The following is a 13500-nucleotide window of genomic DNA, read 5'->3' as shown; positions in this document are numbered from 1 at the left end:
ATAGTTCTTTGTGGCAAATCCAATCTGCATTGTCAGGATTATCAACAATTCAGTTCACATAAACCAGTAGCGGTAACTCAACCCACTCAAAAACACCATTCACAAAAGAAACCGTGAAGCTCTGCCAGTTGACCCAAGTCTTTGGCCAGAAGCTGCCAGAATACTCCCAGAAGTTCTTCAGGGTGTATTTCTCTCTATGGAGTCACAACAAAGACCAGCAAAGAGTGGCAAGGTGAACCAATACCACAAACTGTCGCCCACTGTCTGTTGGGTTACATTTATACCCATTCTAAACATCATGTGTTCTTTCAGACATCTTCTCTAGCAAAAATCACATGATCTTTTTCCAGGCTGCTTCCAGAAAAACACCACGTTTGTTCTCAGCAAAACATCCTCCTGTGTATCAGATTCAGAAAAAAAAATCCTCTTATAAGACAGTTTCCAGAAAACATCACATGACACAACTGAGTCTCCAAGGAAACCAGAAATTTCCATTTCATGTAAGCAAGTTTGAGGAGTCATTTTCTTTTGATTAATTGATTGGCATGGTACTCCTGGGAAACTGGTCCTGAGTTGTATAAAAAAATGCAGGCAGAGCAAGCCATGGAAACAAGTCAGTAAACCCCATTTTCCTGTGACCTTTGCTTTATTTCTTGCCTCTAGGTTGCTGCTGTGAGTTTTTGTACTAATTTTCCTCCATGGGGATTATAAAATATAAGCTGAAATAAACCCTTTCTTTTCCAGATTGCTTTTAGTCATAGCATTTATCATAGCTATGGAAAGCAAACTAACACAGTAGCTTAACATAAGATAAAATGTAAGACAACATTTCATCCCGTTTTCTGAACTTGCATACTTCAAGACATTGAGTGGTTTCCTTCAACAGTAACTGAAGAAGAAGAGTGTCAAGAGCTCTTTTGTGCCGAGATCGTAAGTAGTTGTCTATCTGATGAATAATCCTAGGAGATAAAATCTATAGTTTTATTTAATTTGAACAATTTGAATGATTGAAGATTTCTTCTTTTTTGAACCTTTATTTTAAGGTTTATATTTTTTAAATTAGCATACAAAATAATGGGCTTGGGTGTGGTCTCCCAGGTTTACTTTGTTATTTATTGTTGAATATCTTTTTCACTCTCCTAATCACCCTGCCTTCCTCGTGTTGGTTCCCTTTCCTCATTACAACAATAGCTCTTACGTCACATGTAACCTCTTATTCTCATTTGTCACCTCATCCATCATTTAATAACTCTTTTCCTTCTCTCTGTAGACACAGATTTCCATTTCATCTTCATGACCTATACACATAACTTTACACACACACACACACACACACACACACACACACACATATACATAAACTAGAATCCATTTTAGGAAACATATATGAGAGAAAACACAGACAATTTGTTCTTCTGAGCCTGGTTTTCCTCACTTACTATAATAATTTTCTGTTCTATGAAGTTTTCTGCAAATATCCTGGTTTCATTTTTCTTTATGAATGGATAGACATCCACCATGTTTGTGAACCATATTTTCATTATCCATTCATCTGCTGATGGATGTCTAAGCTGATCCACACCTTGGCTATTGTGAAAAATATGAAACCATAAATATGGGATTTGAAGCATCTCTGTTGTCAGATTTAGAGTCCCTTGGGCATATGCCCAGGAGTGATACAGCTCGGTCATATGCTAGTCCATTTTTCATTTTTTGAGAAAGCTCCATATAGGTTTCCATAGTGGCTTTACCTGTTTTACAGTTTTAAGACAAGAGTATAGAGTGGGACAATTCTGAATAAGGACTAATTATGAACATGGAGATACAAGATAATAGCCCAAATCCTGATCAGGACAAAGTCAGTTGTACGGGTGGCTGGATGCTAGGTACTTGGCATCAGGGAAACTCTCACTTATATCTCCGTTAAGGAAGCAAACCAAATAGACATATTTCATTCCTAAGAGACTTTCAAAAGGATTGTCTTGTCTGACTCCTACAGGGCCAAGGTCATCTAGCTAATGTGTGGATAAAGATGGGGCAGCCACTAGGATCTGGGACTGACTAGAGAGACCCTAGCTTTGGTACCACTACACAAAAGCGCTTTTTTTTTCCTTAAAAAGTGGAGTTTTTAAGGTTAAGAATAAGCTGTAACCTTCCCATTAGGATAGGCTTGGCTATTGTCTTAGTTAAGGTTTCTATTGCTGTGATCAAACATCATGATCAAAAGCAACTTGGGGAGAAACGGGTTGATTTTAACTTAAGGTCTGTCACTGAGGGAAGTCAGGGCAAGGACTCAGAGGGAGCTTAGAGGCAGTGGCTGATATAGAGGCTTTGGGAGAGTGTGGTTTACTGGCTTGCTCCTCATGCCTTGCTCATCCTGTTATTATTCTAGTACCCAGGACTTCATCCCAGGGGTGGACGCCACTACTTACAGTGAAATTAATCATCCTTCAAGGAAATGCACCACAGGCTTGTTTACAGAACCATCTGGTGAAGTCATTTTCCTCTTCCAAGATGTCTCTATCTTATTCCAAACCAACATAAACTCGCTAACACAGCTACCCATCCAAAACTTTCCTCTTAAATGAGACATATAAGGAGCAGTTGGGAAATGGCTCAGGGAGGAAACTACTTTCTACTCAAGGGTGAGAACCTGAGTTCAAATATCCAGAACCAAAGTAAAACTAAATACAGACATGCATACAAGTGTTATCACTACCTTCTTACTGTGACTTTAGAGAGGTAGAGATAGCAGCCTCCCTAGGAGCTCAAGGGCCAGCAAACCTAGTATATTTAATGGTATATATAATGGGGAGAACAGGAGAGACTGTCTCAAGGCGGAAGGCTGTCTCAATGAGGAAAGTGAAGACCAATACCCATGGTGATCCTCTGACCTCCATACATGTCATGGTACATGAGTGCCATCACACACACACACATACACACACACACACACACACACACACACACACACACACCACAAAGCTTAAAAACAGACAGGTATGAGGGGCTGGTGAGATGAATCAGAGTTTAAGAGCCATACATGTATTGCTCTTGAAGAAGACCTAAGTCCTATTCCTAATGCCTACATGTTGACACACAACCATGCATAACTTCAGTTTCATGGGATCCAAGATCCTCTTTTAGCCTCTGAGGACAATTTCTTGAATGATGATTAATATCATATACATACAGGCAAAGCAATACTATATATAAAATACAATAGATTAATGTAAAACTTTTTTACATTGAGACAAATACTAGTTAGAAGCAGAAAGAAGAGACCTACTTAAATGTGGCCTTATGAATAAGAGGAATAAACAAAGGGACAAGTTGTCCTCAATTCTATCTTCAGAGCCCTGTCATGAGAATCAGATTTAAATAGCAGGACAAACATATGCATAAATAAGCAGTCTGCTCAAGATCTGGTCTTAACCTGTCATTGACACACCATTGTATTGGTTTTGCCTTGCAACATAGACCAACAAGTTGTCAGATGGAAAATCTTGGAAGAAAATTCTTGCTCTGACTGTCAACATGGCTTCCCCTTAGGCAATTTTCTCTTACTTCCATGCCATGTACACATAAATAATATGTACATATATATATAATATTATATATAATATATATATAGTCTAGAAGTCACAGATGTGAGAAAACATACAGTCTTCATCTTTCTTCAATTGGATTAATTCACTTAATATATTAGCTCTGATTACATCCATTTCCTACAAATAATATAACTTCATTCCTTATGGTTAAAAAAGAAGTCCATTGTGTATATGTAGCCAACAACAGAAAAAAATGAATAAGGACAATGTGGTATAATTCACAGGACTTTGGGGGCCACTCCATTCTAAGCACAGTTGGTTAGAAAACTCCTGTTGCATACACCTTGCTGTTGCCTCTCCTCCTCCTCCTCTTCCTCCTCCTCCTCTTCCTCTTCTGGTTTGGTTATTTATTCATTCATTATATGTGTTAGTTTGGAAACAGGGTTGTGCTACATAGACCAGGCTTAAGTGGGTCTAGGCCTCAAACATGAAGCAATCTCCTTACCTCTATTTACCTCCCAAGTGTTGGGTGCACAACTGCATGCCTGGCCTCAGTTTCAGTTCTTGCCAAAGACCACCATCAACCTGTCCTGCCTTCTACCATTCTTCTTTCTATGGACAAAATAAAGGCTAATGTAGAAAAGGGCAACAGAAAATACAAGGTGAGGCAGACACAGAAGGAAATCAGGTTCCGGTTCCCAACATGCTCTTTTGATAAGATTTCCAGAACTGAGTTTCGCCTCTGCTGGCACTCAGGACAGAAGATACACTAACTGAAACACAAGGCATGGCCATTGCAAAGATCCCACAGTAGGAGGGTAACACTCTACACAGTTTATAAGCCTTCCCAGGAGGGAACCCAAGTATGCACCCAGAGTCATCCTACCAGATCTTTTCTAATTGCCTCAACCAGACGTCTGGTAGGCTGGATGCCATCCAGACTAATGCCCAAATCAGTACCTTAAGAAGTCCTGCCAAGCAGGGAGGAGCCTGGGAAGCTTCCTCACTGTGGGAATATTGGGAGGAGCTCATCTGGGTAAGTCAGAGAGATAAATGATGAGGACTTTGCTTCAGAGTGCTTCAAAGGGTAACTCCTGGAATGTTCCCATTGTTAGGGCCAGCCTTGGTAAGGCAAACATAGCAGTGTTTTCAGGGCTATAGTTCAATTGATATAGTGCCTGCCTAACATATGGAAAGCCCAGGTTTCCAACTCCAGCACTCTAGGCATGTCTCGACCACATGCCTACAATCACAGTAGTATGAAGTAGAGAGGCAGGGTAGTACATATAAGAGACAATTTAAAAAATAAAAGTGAAAATAAATGAACTGAAGGGCTAAAGAGATGGCTCAGCAGTTAAGAGCACTGGGTGTTCTTCCTACCACCCACATGGTGGCTTATGACCAGTGTGGTGAGGTGGGGCAGAGTACACTCTAGATGACTTTGCCTGGCACCACATGGAAGATACTAAGAGGCACTGGGCACCACTAAGAGGAACAAGTAAGTGGTGGAGAAATGGAAGAGAAAGAGAAGCAGAATGGTTTATGTACAATAAGGAGAGGCAGAACTGGAGACTCAAGGGTAATGAGGAACAGCCTGATGTGAGTAGCCTGGGATACCATCTGAGGCCATGGTGAGGTCCTGCTGCAGACTGCTGCCAAGGGCCATGTCTGGGTCCATGGCCCTGCAGCAGTTGGGGGAAGGGGGAGGTCTGCATCAATGTCCATGGCCCACATTACTACCAAAGGCCATGCAAATGTCCCTGGTCTGCGCTGCCACCTGGGGCCATGCTGATGTCAAAGGGCTATGCAGAACTGGCCCTGTCTGAAGGGCATGAAAGCCAGTGAGCTGGCCCACCCTTCATCAGTTGCAGCACTTAGGAGAGGAGCCCTGCTTCTTGCCTGGTCAGCATGGGAGAGCTGCCCACCCCAACCCCCCACCTTGGTGTGAGCGTGGAAGAGATGTCAGGCTAACCAATTAGATATCACCCAGGTCCAGATCCAGAGCTTTAAGTCCCTACCTCAACATAAATGTTTCTCTGTCTCTTGAGCAACAAATCAAATGGAGAGTATAAAGATTATTTAGCTCTGTAACATCTTCAAAAAGACCCGTGTGCGTTGTATCTTGTGCTTACAGTATCTGCTAAAAGTACTGTCCTTGCCTCATACAATGGAGAGGAACACATCAGACTATGTAGTAATTTAGCCCCGAGGAAGGGCAGAAACAAGAAGGAAGTAACTCATAAGTTCCAGGTGTCAGAATCACGTTGTTCACATGACTACACATAGCTGCAAGCTGTGAAGGATGTTGGGAAATGGTGTTTGTGCTCTGGAGAGTCAGCTTCCTAGAGAAATCTGAGGGACGTCTCATATCATTCAAGGAAATAAAAGAATGGACGGTCAAAGAAAAGTAGAAGTCTCTACCTTGTATCATTTGGCTTTCTAGTATAAGGAAACAGGCAATTTTAGGAGGGAAGTGCTTGGAAGTCAGATTGAGGAGGGAACTCGGTTCGTTAGAGCTACTGTGTGTGGGGGGCTGGCAAGATGAATCAGTGGGTAAAAACACTTGACACCAAAGCCTGACAAGCTGAGTCCACTCTTTGAAACTTAGACAATGGAAAGAGAGAACTGGCTCCCCCACCATACTATTCCTGTGCATCTGCATGCACACATGATTATATAAATGTAAAAACAAAACAAGGCAACATATTGCCAGTTTTGTTTTTTCTGGTGAGGGATAGGTCAAGAGTGTTTTTAAAAGTCTTGTGCTCTGAAATGTCTGTGGGAGATTCTGGATTGCACTCACATTCATCCCTCCTCAAAAATAAAAATCTCTTACATTTAAGTCCCAGCCCCTATTATTCTCAGAATGTGGCTGTATCTAGAGACAGTGCCCTGAAAGTGATAATTATGCTAAAATGAGATGATTAGAGTTGTGCTGGATGGTTTCACACCAACTTGCCACAAGCTAAAGTCATGTGAAAGGAGGAAGCCTCAATTGAGAAAATGCCTCCATACCACTGGGCTGCACACAAGCCTGTAGGGCATTTCTTAATTAGTGACTGAAGGAAGAGTTCCCAGCCCATTGTATGTGCCACCCCCGGGATGGAGGTCCGTGGTACTACAAGAATGCCAGCTGAGTAAACTATGGGGAACAATTCAGTAAGGAGCACCCTTCCAAAGCTTCTGCACCAGCTCCTGCATCCAAATTCCTGCCTTCTTTGAATTCCTGCCCTGAGTTCCTTCAGTGATGGATTGCAATGTGGAAGTGGGAAATAAATAAATCCTTTCCTCCCCAAGTTGATTTTGGTCATGGTGGTTCATCACAGCCACTGTAACTCAGTGATCCCTAACCCAAGGTGTTATCTGACATTTTAAAGACAAGTCATTTAGATGTACAGTTAAAACAAAAGTGTGCTATGAATGCAGAGATTAAAAGTGTCCACTGACAAACCAAGGCAGTTGGCCTCAGGAGCAACAGACCTAGGCAACAATTTTCATCTTGGACTACTAGGCTCTGGCACTAATAGAACACAGATTTTGTTGTTTAAATGTGTAAAGCCTATTATAGTGGTTTATAAAACTAAGAAACAACGCTTGACCGTGAGTTTAGAAGGACTCTTGACTACCAGGTTAGTTCTTCCAGACATCTTTACTTTTATTTGAATAGATTTTTAATTTTGAAAATAAGAGACCCTTTAGGCGGTTGTGGTACATACCTTTAATCCCAGCACTCAGGAAGCAGAGGTGGGGTGGGGGTGGATTTCTGAGTCTGAGACCAACCTGGTCTACAGAGTGAGTTCTAGGATAGCCAATGCTACAGAGAGAAACCACGTCTTTAAAAAAAACAGAAAAAAAAGAGAAAAGAAAAGAGACATTTTAAAATATTATATACCATGTCAGTAAAACAAACAAGTTACATTGCTTGACTCCTTACATTAACTAAAATGTGGAATATTTATTATAATGTGAACATTTCCATGGACTTGCATGTTGGTCTTTCTATCCCATCTGGGTTATTGGGGACCAGAAAGATGAGAAAACTTGAAATAAGAGAAAACAGGTTAGAAGATAAATGCTGAAGAGTAAGCAAGTAGGGTGGGGGGGGGGGGTGAGTGTATCCCTTCATCAGCAAGGCAAGGAAGGAAATGAAATTGGTGCATACAAGTGTTATATATGTACACACACACACACACACACACACACACACACACACACACACACACCATATATAAAATGAGTCACTGGTGATGTAAAGCGAAATTGACCCTTAAAGACTAGGTCACAGAGATGTATTTACTGAAAGTTATAGTGCCTCTGGGAAATAGGTATGCGAATCCTCTTTAAAATAACTTCAATGGGATAAAGGGGATAGTATCAAACTTAGAACCTTCTACACAGATATCCTGTCAAATGGGAGAAAATATTTTCAAACTATACACCTGATAAGTTCATATCCAAAGTTGGTAAATTCTCTGTTGCCAGAGGTTACACATTTTCAAATCTCACCAACCATGACTTGAAATATCTTTCAATTTATGCCTGTAGTATATACAAACACAAATTTTCTTGTGATTATTTCTTAAACAAAACAGACTAACAACTGTTTACAAAGCGTTTATAATATGTTCTGGGTCATATGTCAATCTAGAGATGACAAAATTATATAGGAGAAGAGGCTATATGCAAGTACTGTGCTATTTCAAACAGGAGACTTGAGCATCTACAGATTTTGATGTCTGTATAGGGTTCTAGAAGCATCTTCTACAAATATGAAGGGACAACCATATTTGTAGATAGAGGAAGGGGGAGGAGTATAGAGGGAGGAAGGGAGGGGAGAGAGAAATGAACAAGGAAGAGATGGAGGGAAAAAAAGATAGAGAGAAAGACCTAGGCAACTCTGGGGAGCATATGTAGAAAGTGGTGTGCATACACCCCTAAAGGTTAAAGTAGAATGAGGGCCAGCCTGATAGTTTGGAGGATAAAGGCACTCCACACCAAGCCTGATGAAAGATGAGCTGAGTTTCATCCCCAGAACACTCAAGGTGGAGTGAGAAGGCCAACTTCTGAACATTGTCTCCTGATCTTCATATCTATTCTCTAGAACACACGCCTCATTCCACCCCATAAACAAATAAATGAATAAGTAAGTAAAGAAATACATGTTGAAAACAGAATTCAAGAAGTCAAAGCTAACAAGATTTATACTAACAAGATTTCTGTATTCTCTCATGTTGTTGCCAAGATAATGAATCACTTTAATATTCCTTAATGAATGGATGGAAGAGAAAATTTGTCATAAATAGACTACAATGAACTATTTTTCTACTTTAGAGAAGAAGGAAATCCTGTCATTTTCATTTACAGAATAATAAAATCACTTAGAATCTTCGTAATTATTTAGATATGGCTTTGTTGTGTCATCTGGTTTGGGTATGAGGGTGATCCTGGAGGCAAGTGTCACTCAGAACTTTTGAGGAATCACAAGAGACAAGGCCATATGGCTGAAAACTTAAGGTATGCAGGGGGACAAATGATACAAATGTAGTGTACATTGAGTATATAAGCTATTGGAAAAAGTCTAATTAAAACATTAGTAATAAAGGAAACATGGATAAACTAAACAAAAAGAAGAAAAAATTTAACTCTGTAATTAGATTCTATAATAATCAAAATCAAATGTTAGAATTGAAGCAATTTAAGAACTCAATTATTTTCTGTATCCATTCTTCTGTTGTGGGACATTTGGATTGTTTCTAGCTTCTGGCTATCACAAACAAGGCCACTACGAACATAGTGGAACACGTGCCCCTGTGGCATGGTGGGGCATCTTTTGGGTATATGTCCAGGAGTGGTATATCTGGGTCCTCAGGTAGCACTATATCCAATTTTCTGAGGAACCTCCAGAGTAGTTATACTGGTTTGCACATCCTTGCCAACATAGATACAGAAAATGTGATTCATTTACAGAATGGAATACTACTCAACTATTAAGAAAATGGACATACTGAGTTTTGCAGGCAAATTGATGGAACTAGAAAGTATCATCTTGAGTGACGTAACCCAGACTCAAAAGGACATGAATGGTATGTATTCACTAATAAGTGGGTATTAGCCAAAAAAATACAAAATACCCAGGATACAATCTACAGAACTCAAGAAAGTTGACAAGCTGAAGAGCACAAGTGAGGATACTTCAATCCCAATTGGGAAGGAGAAGAAAGTAGTCACTGTGAGTGGGAAGGGAGAGAGGAATGTGGGTGGGAAAGGGGACTGGGAGGGGAAGAGGGAAACATGATCAGTTATTGGGTTGGGGGATAGGACTGAAGCTCTGAGGGCCAGCAGAAAGAATGGAAATAGGCAACCTCTGGAGGTAGGAGGTTGGGAGGATCCTCCAGAATATACCAGAGACCTGGGAGGTGGGAGATTCTCAGGACTCAAAGGGAGAGACCTTAGATGAAATGCCTTACAGTGGGAAGAGGGAACTTGTAGAGCTCACCTCCAGCGAAAAGACAGGGCATCAAGTGAGGGATGGGACTGCCATCCCACAGTCAAAAACCCTGACCCATAATTCTTCCTGTCTGAAAGAACTTCAGGGACAAAAATGGAGAAAAACCTGAGGAAAAGTAAGTACAGAGTCAGGCCCAAAGTGGGATCCAGCTCAAGGGGAGGCCCCAAGACCTGACACCATTACCGAGGCTATGGGGCATTCACAAAAAGGGAGCTATCATGACTGCTCTCCAAAAGACCCAACAAGCAGCTGAAAGAGTCAGATGCAGATATGTGCACTCAACCAATGGACAGAAGCTGCTGACCCCTGTGGTTGAATTTGGGAAAAGCTGGAAGAAACTGAGGAGGAGGGCGACCCTGTAGGAGGACCAGCAGTCTCAACTAACCTGGATCCCCGAGATCTCTCAGACACTGGATCATCAACCAGGCAGCATACACTAGCTGAGATGAGGCCCCCAACACATATACAGCAGAAGACTGCCAGGTCTGGACTCAGTCAGAGAAGATCTACCTAATCCTCAGGACACTGGACGTCCCAGAGAGTGGGGATGTCTGATGGTGTAGGGGAAGAGGGGTCAGTTGGGACATCCTCCTGGGACCTGGGGGTGGTGGTGGTGAGGAGGTGTGGGATGTAGAACAGTCAAAGGGTAGACTATGAGGGCCATAAAATCTGGACTGTAAAAAAAACATTAAAAAATTTTTTTAAAGAGAGAAAAATCTAAGTCTACAATTGGATAAAGATTTTCTATCCTTCCATAGTTATATGAGAATAAAGTTTGAAAATACAAACAAACAAACAAAAAAGATCTCACTATATAAGTTTGGTGGAAGATTATAGAGTCTGGAAGAGAGGATTCCTAGATGAGAAGACACATTCAAGTGTCAAAAGAGAAGGACTCACACAAAACGACGAAAAAGTTCAAAGAATTATTTAAGTGATTTTCTCATGTCTTATTAATATCGACACATCTTAACTATACAGATTAAAGAGACTCGTGTGATATTTTCATAGTGCATACAACTTATATTGGTAATATCCATCCACCTTTCTACCCAGACTCCACTACCCCAGCATCTTTTCTATCCGTTCCACTCTTTCATGATCACATTTAATATTTTATTTTAGTGCCATGGTAGGCAGTGTGGTAGCTGCCTTTCTGTGTCTGGCTTATTTCACTTAACATGGCATCCTCTAGTTTCATCGACATGGTTGTAAAGAAAAGATTTACTTCTTTTATTACTAAGTTGTACCCTATTCAATATTATTTTCTTTACTCATTAATTTCTTTACCCATTCATCTGTTCAGGGGAACCTAGGACGGTCTAGATTTTGGTTACTGTTACCAGTGCCACAATAAACGTGAGTGTGTAGTGTCTTTTTTGTATGTTGATTTCATTGCCTTTGAGTCTGTCCCAGGAAGTAGGATTGCTGCATCGTATGAATTCTATTTTTAGTTTTTTAAGGACATCCCCATTCTATTTTCTGAAGTAGTGAGACTAATTTGTGTGTAAAGGATCCCTTTTTGCTACATCCTGTCATTTATATTTTTCTTATGACATCTGCATTTGTTAAATGAGCTATCATCTCAATGTAGTTCTGATATGCGTTTCTTTAATTACTGTTGTTACTGAGGACCGTTTTTGAGTTAGTGTCTTGCTAGGTAGGTCTGGATGCTCACAGAGGGGAGCGATCCCAAGTACATGTAAAAGGAAAGAGAGTAGGCCATTTCAATGATGCTCTGTATCTTTGGATTCCACACTCACAGGTTTATCTAATTACAAGTCAAAAATATGTTTTAAGTTGCAGCTGTATTCATAACAGAATGCAAAAATATTTACATGACAATGGTTACTCTAATTATCCTAGAAATGATTTAAAGTACATAAGAGGATATCTATCGAGTATATGTGACAATTTTCTATAAGCGATCTGACCATCTGCACATTTTGTTATCTTCTGGGCGTTCTGGAACGAACCACCCATTATTACATGAAGCTTTCCTTGCGAGATAGAAACAAACATCCAAATAGGGTACCAATGACCAATCAAAGTAATGATCCCACTGAAGTCTGATTTGGTGAAACAGTACGATTTTTGGACCTAATTACGGATCACAGGTGATGGGTTAGTTACAGGACTATGGCTGACTCCCAGAGCAGCTGCATCCATTGAAAAGTCTCACCCCGGCATGTTTCCCACAGCCACATAAATTGAGTTTCCCTTCAGTTAACCTTTCACCCCCTATATAATCTAGCATCTCCTAGGTCCATAAGACCAAATGCAGCTTAGGCACAAATACATTCTTTTGGGAGAAAGGTGTAGGAAGGAGTACCTAGAATCAACCCTCATTTCTCCCCTCCCTTTTGTTTCTACTAAGGGAATATAACAGGCCAGATCTCGTGTGCCCCTTGTAAGTAGTCACAGCTGCTCTGTGAGGATAACGGCCATTGTGCTTGGAGGCCAGAATGCTTCAGCACCAATACAACTATATATAAATATATAACTATATTCCCCATCTCTTTAGATGTTCACAAAAGGCTTCAGACCCAGATCCTCACATTTCAGAAATCACAAAGCAGGTGGGGAAGCACTTTGGATGAGTCACAAGCAAACACTCAGACGGGTGGCTTCCTGCGACTCTGCCTGTTGAGAGGCTGCTAACTGTCCAGCACTGCAGCCCCCACCACTTACTCTTCCAAGCCCCGCTTTCACTCAGCAACGCTCACATGCAAACACATGCCGCCATCGTGAAGTTTACATCAGAATGAATTCAGATTACCTATTACTCCACATGACTCATTGTGCTGCAAATGTTGGAGACATATTTACTCCCGATATTATCTGCTTCTTTTTGCCTCTTTGACAAGAATCCTACTTCAGCAGGCCCCGTGACAGCATAAATTTGCAGACGTGATAGCTTCTGAGTGCGCTTTGGCGGTAGTTGATGGCGTATCACCCAAGAAGATGATGAATGGCGCAATCCGTGCATTGTCACATCAAGGGAGCAGATCTCTATCCTATAAATACAGTCAACTCCATCATCTCAGGTACTGAGAGGGAAGAGTAATATAAATAATTGAAACTGCTGGGAGAAAGTTCATTTGGATTGATTTGGGGAATGCATCACAGGTTCTCCTGCTGTTGCTGCAGCAGCAACAGCAGCCGCAGGTGTTCCTAATTACTGTTTTGCTTAGGCTAATACTAGAATTAGCTTGCATGCACTGAACATATATATGTCAAGTGCATGTGTCACTGAGTGCGGAGAGCTGACCCAAGACTCTCGATGCTACTTGATAGACAATTCGTGTGCAAGGTCTTGAGTCCTCCATTTGTAAGTGACCTATCAGATTGCACACATTAAATGAGAGGCCCTCTCCACATTGCCAGGAGGCATGCCAGAGCCAAAGCTGCCCTAATTTCTTAGATAACTCAAGGTCTCCC

Source organism: Rattus rattus, chromosome X (genome assembly GCF_011064425.1).
Source record: "Rattus rattus isolate New Zealand chromosome X, Rrattus_CSIRO_v1, whole genome shotgun sequence".
Lineage (NCBI taxonomy): Eukaryota > Metazoa > Chordata > Mammalia > Rodentia > Muridae > Rattus > Rattus rattus.
The sequence above is the reverse complement of the archived record's forward strand: the minus strand, read 5'-3'. Positions refer to the sequence as shown.